This window comes from Lathamus discolor, chromosome 23 (genome assembly GCF_037157495.1).
Source record: "Lathamus discolor isolate bLatDis1 chromosome 23, bLatDis1.hap1, whole genome shotgun sequence".
Taxonomy (NCBI): domain Eukaryota; kingdom Metazoa; phylum Chordata; class Aves; order Psittaciformes; family Psittacidae; genus Lathamus; species Lathamus discolor.
The window spans coordinates 12,537-21,003 of record NC_088906.1 but is presented as its reverse complement, the minus strand read 5'-3'; the positions used below and the strand labels follow the sequence as shown (position 1 = coordinate 21,003).

At 54.0% G+C, this 8,467-nt stretch overlaps 1 long non-coding RNA gene across 6 annotated transcripts; it reads left to right on the top strand.

Annotated features, from left to right (window-relative positions):
• Positions 1-1,413: 1,413 nt before the first annotated feature.
• LOC136003752 (uncharacterized) lies at positions 1,414-8,186 on the top strand. 6 transcript variants are annotated; one of them, XR_010608179.1, is made up of 7 exons: positions 1,611-1,707; positions 2,336-2,994; positions 3,611-3,831; positions 4,108-4,220; positions 5,285-5,400; positions 5,844-5,983; positions 7,945-8,186. It is a non-coding gene; the product is annotated as an uncharacterized LOC136003752 (long non-coding RNA). The 6 variants fall into 6 exon arrangements; XR_010608183.1 differs by lacking the exons at positions 1,611-1,707; positions 7,945-8,186 and adding an exon at positions 1,414-1,441 and having other exon boundaries at positions 2,782-2,994; positions 5,844-6,086; XR_010608181.1 differs by lacking the exon at positions 7,945-8,186 and having other exon boundaries at positions 1,600-1,707; positions 2,782-2,994; positions 5,844-6,086.
• Positions 8,187-8,467: the final 281 nt, after the last annotated feature.

Here is an 8,467-nt window from a genome sequence, read left to right as displayed (position 1 = left end):
GTCTGGAGCCACTCACCCACAGCTGTCCCAGGAGCCTTGCACCAGCCAGGCCGAGGCCAGCAGGATGATGACACGGAGCAAAGCCATCGCTGCCACCACCGCTAAGAGTGACACAAAGGAGGTGACACCAAGGAGCTGCAAGCACCACTGCACCCAAAGCGCAACTGCCCCGGGGATACGGGTGCTGGATGCAGGTCCCTTGGAGCTGGGGCTGATGTCATAGAGAGGCAGGTTCCATGGGGGGAGCTCCATGGGGAGGGGGGTGGCTCAGGGGTGTCGATGGGGGCTTCCATGGGGAGATGGGGGGGTTCTGATTCGCTTGGGGTGCTCTGAATCCCTATGGGATGCTCTGGAGCTCTGTATGATGCTGTGGTTGTGGGATGCTCTGAATCTCTGTGGGGTGCTCTGCTTTGTGGGATGCTCTGGAGCCCTGTGGGATGCTCTGAATCCCTCTGGCATGCCCTGCTTCTTTGTGGGATGCTCTGAATCTCTGTAGCATGCTCTGATTCCTCATGGGATGCTCTGACTGTGGGATGCTGTGAATCCCTCTGGGATGCTCTGGATCTCTATGGGATGCTCTGAACCCCTATAGGATGCTCTGCTCATGGGATGTTCTGAATCCCTATGGGATACTCTGCTCATGGGATTCTCTGAATCCCTATGGGATGCTCTGCTTGTGGGATGCTCTGAATCCCTATGGGATGCTCTGCTTGTCGGATGCTCTGAATCCCTGTGGGATGCCCTGCTTGAGGGATGCTCTGAACAGCTATGGGGATTTAAGGTCCCTTCCACCCCACACCACGCTCTCTGACTGTAAAGTACGATCTGCATTTGGCTGCAGAAGAGCTCTCAGCACTGAGTCAGGCCCAGGAGCAGGTGCAGACATTTGTGGAGAACATCCTGTCTCTGCTGCTGGCCTCTCCAGAGGCCACTGGAGACCGCTGAGGGCAGGTCAGGCCTGGAGAACAGCCAGGATCAAGGGCAGCACCGCCACCTTCTCTGAAGGAAGCCCAAGGGCTGAGGCTCTGCAGTCTCTCCTTTCCCCTGCACCACCACCCTTGGCTTTCAGCCCCACAGCAGAGCCCTTCTGCAGCCGCTTCTCAGCTCTTGTTGTTCGCTGGCAGCTTCCAAAGGCACTTGTGCCTCTGCCGGAGCCGGAGCAATGGCCCAGCCTGTGCTGCGGTGTGTGGGGCGCTCTGATGGCACCATCAAGGGAGTGCCGGGCTCGGCAGCGCTGGCAGGAGCAGAGCTGTGGGGCCTGACCCTGCTCCCGAGGCAGACGTGGGTGAGCTCCAGCACTTGGGGTTTTGGGCAAGAACCTTCGGCTCCGCCTCCCCCTCAGCCTGCACGGCCGCCATGACACCGGGCGGCGCCGCCGGATGACGTCAGAGCTGGCGGATGGAAGGGAGGGGGGGAAGGGTCCGGGCGCACGGCGTCTGTGGTAGCCTCTGGCGGGGGATGTGGAGAGGAAAGATGGGGTTGGAGCCGGGATGGGGCCTTGATGGAGCCGGGATGGGGCCGGGATGGGGCAGGGATGGAGCCGGGATGGGGCCAGGATGGGGCCGGGATGGAGCCGGGATGGGGCCAGGATGGGCCCGGGATGGAGCCGGGATGGGGCCAGGATGGAGCCGGGATGGGTCCGGATGGAGTTGGATGGAGCCGTGATCGGAGCGGATTGGAGCCTGGCAGGAGCCGGGCAGGAGCGGGGTGAGCGGGGCTGTGGCAGGGATTGAGTGGGAAGGGCAGGGGCTGGGCTGGGCTGGAGCCGGGGGGCAGGGGGTCGGGAGCAGGGATGCAGTGGGGGGGTCAGGGCTGTGGGGCGGGGTGGAGCGGGGTGGGCAGGGGGCACAGCAGGGGTGCAGTGGGGTGAGGTGGGCTGGGCTGTGCCAGGAGCGCCCGGGAAGCGGGGCCTGACCCAGCAGGGGAAGTGCAGGCAGGGCTGGAGCCCACGCTGCGCATGGTGGGGATGGCGGCGGGCCCATTGTGTCCCAGCAGGGCTGGGCTAAGGAGCCCCCGCCGTGCTGGAGCAGCGCTGTCTGCGGTGCTGAGCAGTGTAAAGGACGTGTGTGGAGGGTTAAAGGGTCGGTGGCAGAAGGAAACAGTTGCGGTGCAGACTGGTTTCCTGGCCCTGAGGATCCGTTCCCGAGATGTGGAGTACATCTTTGTGCGTTGTAAAATGTTGTTGTATCCAAATGCAATTCGTCATTCTTGAATTGTGTGACACGATAATGACGATGGAAATAATGAAAAGTCGTGTTTGGCACCTGTTTGATAGGCATATTCTTAATGCATAGAGAAGCTGAGATAAGCTGAAGCAATGTCTGTCTTGCTTTAGCCCTTTGCAGGACATCTGGCATCTATTCCGATGGCTGCAGTGAAACAAGAGGCTGGCTCCAATGTGCCATTCGGGTGGAGAGGCTTCCCTGGGACTCCCTCCTACCACATAGCATTGATGTGTGATGCTAAAGCTGTTTCCCTGGAACACATGGGAGCCAGACTTGAGTGAGGAAGGTCAAAGTGATATGAAAGCGGCAGTGCTCATCTCAAGCTTTGTTCACAGTTGTGCAACAGGAGCATAAGTTGGAATTGGGATGGTTGTCAGGACCTTGATCATTCCCAATGTGAAAATCATGCCATGATGAATAACACTTTAAGGAATCTGGTGTTCTCTCTTTAAGAGAAACCAATGAAGACAGGAATCCCATTCAAAGACCTTATGTCTCAATGCATTCTTCTGTTCAGAAACATTATTGTCTGCCTTTTTGCTTTTCTTCTTTCCAGAGCACAGTGGAGAAAGTGGTGGCTGGCTCTGTCCCAGTTGCTCAGATGATCCCACTTGGAATCCCTCTTCTAGGGAAGGATAAGCATGCAGTAGCCACAAATACTCTTATAGAAATGAACTCAGGTCTGAGTAAGAGCTTTGAATCCAGGTGAAAACTTCACTTATGTGTTCATGTGGATTATTAAGCCTCGAGACTGCAAAAAGCCGTGTGTGTAAGTATAGTATATTTTATTAACTTCTCATCCACATCCTCTGTGGATCATTGGCCTTCACCCCCAGTCCAGGAGATAAACATCTGAGGCTGAGAGAGCTGAGCTTGTTGAGCCTGGAGAAGAGAAGGCTTCTTAAGGGGAGACCTTAGAGCAGCTCCCAGGGCCTAAAGACGCGATGAGAGACCTGGAGAGGGGCTTTGGGCAAGGGCCTGTAGGGACAGGACAAAGGGAATGTCTTTAACCTATGAAAGGGGAGATTGAGATGAGCTCTTAGGCAGAAGTTCTTCCCTGTGAGGGTGCTGAGGTGCTGGCACAGGGTACCCAGAGAAGCTGTGGCTGCCCCATCCCTGGCAGTGTTCAAGGCCAGGTTCGACGCAGGGGCTTGGAGCAAGCTGCTCTAGTGGAAGGTGTCCCTGCCCGTGGCAGGGGTTGGAACTGGATAAGCTTTAAGGTCCTTTCCAACACAAACTAGCCTGGGATTCTGTGATTTTGTTCAATACCTTTAGCACTGGATGTAATTCTTAAATGATGGGCAAAATGAACCACGGCATCCTTCAACTGCCATATATGTTAGTAAGGGTAAGACTGGAAAACTAAGTTGTGTTTTCTTCTCCAGTGTCAGGAAACATGACCGAATTCAGGTTCCTCTTCATCCTGCAAAAACAACCACCGCATCTTCAGGAGCTGCGCATGCATCTTGTTCCAGTGCTAACTAGTGCAGTTAGTTAGGAACTACTGCTTGTGTCATAGCTGTAGAAGATCCATCATGCCTCAAACCTTGCACGGTGACAGGTGTGGGCGTATATGTAAGAGCTCCAAGTTTTTCCAGTGATGCCTGTAAGTGTCTTCTCTCTGGCTTTTTAATTTTACTGAAAACTAACTTAGTATCTTTCTGGCCTAGTTTAGTTGTCAGTAAAGTCACTCTTCCCAGTTGTTTTCCTATTTTCTCAATAGTCTTTGAGCTGTAAGGATCAGTACCAGCAGCTGCAACTATCAGCTGCTGTGTCTCAGTTTTGTGACTTTGTGACTTTGCTGCTGCAGACTGTAACCAGGAAAATACTGAAAACCTCTTGTTAGCCTTACTGACATGGTGTGATGTGGCTTTTTCTTCAGATGGCACCACATCTTGAATGCAGACATCTGCTACCAGTAAATACACCCGTTGCATTGGATGGGAGTCAGCAACTGCTGCACAGGTGCATCCCCAAACCAACATCTGCATAAAGGTAATTGAGAATAAATCTAACAAAAGAGTAGTTTACCTCCTGGCATGCATGTTTCTAACAGGTGACTTCATTAAAACTAGTTTGATCCAGCTTGGGTTTCTCTAATTACATTGTGAGAGCTTTAAGGGTTAGCAGAATTCAAACCACCTTGACTAGAAATAAGCATTAAAGGTAAACCACATAAGCTCAGGAAGGCATCTTGAAAATCACAGGAGGTAGCAGTCTGAAAGACAGGACGTGCATTGTGTTCAGTAGGGAGGTATTCTGTGATTTTATCATTATGGCCTTACTATTACTGAGCATTTTAAGTTTATTAAATAGGTTCTCATTACTCTGCTTCCCTGCGTTGCTTGTAAGTGCTTGGCACAGATGGGCTGGCAAGATTGGGGCAGTGGGGAGATGCACAGAATGCTCAAGCACAGCATTAGTCAGCGATCCAAAAGTGCTGGTGGGCTTAAGTAGCCAAAATCTACCCTCCAGAATACTCCCTACATAAGGGCATGGGGACCCACGTAGGGGCTGTCCTCCACCCTTCCAATGAGGGGAGGGGGTGTGAGAAGGAGCCAACTGACACTGCATGTCCACAGTTGGTAGATTATAGACACTGCCCCAAACTGGGTGTTTCCTGGCATTCCTGATGCTGATGCAAAGGCAGTCCTGAAATATTTGGTGGCAACCATCAAAAGAGCAGACTCGTGATTCTTGGCTCTGGTGGGATCTCGCTTGTGAGATACAGTGACTGTGCTCGGTCACCCTCAGGGCGACAAGAACCATTTTCCTTGCAGATACTGGACTTGCTGTTTTGTGTGAGTGCAGTGACTAAGCAAACTGGCGCTAGTCTATAGAAAGATCTGCAGGTATTGATGCTGGATCTGCTGAGGGAACTGTACCATAGTTGAAAATGAATTGGCACCAACATGCATGGATTTGTGCTGGGCAAGCACTATGGCCTAATGTCCTGGGTTCAGCAGCAGCAGTCATTTTTCTCCTCCTCAGTAGCTAGTGCAGCACTGTGTTTTGATTTTTTGGCCTGGGAACGGTGTTGATAACGCCAATGTTTTTAGTTTCTGCTCAGGTGTTTGCTCTGGCCAAGGACTTTGTGAGCCTCCTGCTCTGCCAGGGAGGAGGGGAAGCCAGGAGGAAGCAGAGACAGGACACCTGACCCAAGCTGGCCAAAGAGGTATTCCATACCACAGCACGTCATGCCCAGGATGTAACGGAGAGTTACTCAAAAGGGCTGGGACTGCAGGGTTGGAGGAGGTATCGGTGGGTGCTCGGCTGGGGGGAGTGGGGCGATTTATTGGTCGCCTGGTGTTGAGGTGTTGTAATCTTTCCTCTTGTTATTTCCTTTATCATTATTATTATTGGTGGTAGCAGTAGTGATTTGTGTTATACCTTAGTCACTAAACTCTTCTTATATCAGCCCGTGGGAGTTGCATTCTTTTTGATTCTCCTCTCTGACCCTCCGGGAGCAGGGGGAGGGCAAGAAGTGGGGGGAGTGAGAGAGCAACTGCATGATTTATGGGTGACTTTGTTTAAACCACACGTGCGATCATTTTGTGGAGTAGCCTGTCTGTCAGCAGAACACTTGTGTACCCAGTAACCTCCCTGGCACTCCTACAGACACCAGGTCCTGCTGCATTCCCCAAGGTGGAACTAGACGTCTGCAATAAAGGAGCTCCCATGTACACGATGGAACCAAAAGCAGCCTTGGAGGAGACAAAACAGGGAAGCCAGGGCCAGCAGACTACCGCCCAGGAAAGGTAAGGCAGCCTGCCCACCTCTCCTCCTCTGCTTTGCAACTACCAGCCTTTGAGCCTCCCTGCTTTCTGTTGGGGCTTCTGAGAACACACGACCACCTTAGTGCAGTGACCAGTCACAGAACAGCAGGCCTGCTCTCCTGCCTTGGCCCGAAGCTGAGCAGAGGGAGGCCAAGGAGCACATCTCTGCCTCTCCACTAGCTCAGCTATTGAAAGCTGACACGTACTCACACATCACAAGCTGTTGGGAAGGCATAAGCCGACCCTGGATCAGACCTTTCTCATGCACTGGGGGTCGGGGGCAGAGTAGGGGTATCCTGCAATGTCTGGCTGGGGCTAGAAGGGTTCTAGACTTGGAACTAATTCCAGTGCCAGCTCAGTTCCAGCCATGAGCTTGCCCTGCCACATGGAGTGGGCATGTCACTCCAGTTTCCATCAGAGACTAGATTTTTCCTTTGAGTGGCCTTCTAAAACCCCTTGAAGGATGTATTTTATCTGCCCCTTAGCTCTGTCTCTGTTGCCTTTACCTTCCTCCCCCAAAGAGGGAGAGATGCCAGTCAGTACTGCGGCAGAGCACTAGCAATGTCCTAATAACACCAGAGGTTTCAAATGTGCCACTGGGACCTGGGGACTTTAGCTAAAGGTGCTGTCATGATTTAGGACAGCTGGTAGCTCAGACCCACACAGCCGCTCACTCACTCTCCTTCCTATTCCCCCCCTTGGCTTCCGGAGGAAAGGAGAGGAGAGTGGAAAGAATGTAACTCCCATGGGCTGAGATACGAACAGTCCAGTAGCTAAGGTATAACACAAAACCACTACTGCTGCCACCAATAATAATAATGATAAGATGAATAACAAGGGGAGAGGATACAGTTGCTCACACCCATCAACTGATACCCAACCTGCCCTGAGCAGGGATCTGGGCCTCCCGGGTGACTGCCCCCAGTTTCCCCCTGGGGCGGCTGCAGGGTCTCTGTGCCCCCCTGCAGGATGGAGGGATGCGGGCAGGGGAAGGGAAGGGCAGCACAAGAGACGGGACCACACCAGGGAGTGTCACAGACCGGGTCACAAAGGGCCCCGCTGTGACCCTTCTGCCAAGGGCAGGTGGCACAGGGCATCCGGTGCAGGCTGGCCCTGGAGCTGGGATAGTCCCTGTGCCAGCAGCTGTCCTGCTGTCGGGAACCTTCTCTGCAGCTCTCTTTGTACCCAGCCCGGGTGTGCTGGGCTTCCTCCATCTGCCATGGCAGATATATACATCTACATATACACAGAGAAAAACATCATTTCTTAGTGCATGGACCTATAAAGCTGCTGAGTCCATCTGGTCCATGATGTCAGGCTCCATCTCTTGTTACAGTCTCTCAGAGCAGGAGAGGCTGTGTGCAGTGTTCACACTCATGAATAACCTGGGCAATAGTGTCCATTGCTAAGTCCACCCCTCGATCATGAGTCCATCTCTATGTTGCATCTCTGCCCTGATGGCCTGAAGTGTCATGGGCCCACCAGGCTCAAAATAATTCACTGTCCCCTTCAGCAGTTTCTGCAGCTTGTTGCTGGGGACTCCATACAGCTGCCTTCCATCTCCGATGCTTCCAAAGCACTGGAGGGGCCCAGTGGACCAGATACTCGCTCATACTGTCCCCCACACTCTGCCACTCATGACTGTCCAGCCTTGGGGAAGATCTCTTGGTCCTCCCATATTGTTGTCTAACCCCAGACAAGACCCAAACCTGACTTTGCTTAACTTCTGAGATCAGACAAAATGGCCGTGGGTAGAACACCCTCTGTGTGTGTGCCAGCATGCTGATCCCCATCACAATCAGCAGGCAGGTCCCAAGGGTACCCACAGGCCATTCGAACCCTTCAGAACTCTCCAATGACGCTGCTGTGCTTGTCCCTGGGGCTGGTGCAGCTGCTGTGCTTGCCGGCTCTCCCACCACCATCTTCTCTTTCCCTGGGTGCAGCTCTTCCTCCTCTGCCTTGCTGGGAAATGCTGCGTGCACTCCTGCATCCTCCTGCGGCTCTGCGGGCGGCTTCCGGGGGACACTCTCGGCCGCCGCGGGGCTGGGCTCGGCCGCGGGGCTCGGCTCCTCCGCGGGGCTCGGCTCCTCGGCCGCCCCCTCCCGCTGCTCAGCAGCCGCCTCCTTCCTGGCCTCCGGTCCCGCTCCCGCTGCCGCCTGGTCCCCGGGACCGCTCTCCCGGGCCGCTTCGGCCGCCGCCGGCTCCCGGGGCCGCTCCCCCTCCGCTCCCCGCATCCTCACAAAGACGGAGGCGAGGACAAGGGCCAGGGCGGTGAAGAGCAGCAGGACGGTCGGGTACAAGTCCACGGCCACGTCCATCTCCCCCTACTGCCGGAGCCCACCCGTATTACAAGCCATTGCCATAAAGTACAGTGAAACAAAAACCTTAGCCCAAGCCCCACACTTGATAAACACTAACACAGGGAATACCGGCTCTAAGTAATGTACTACATTTTGAAGATCTGAG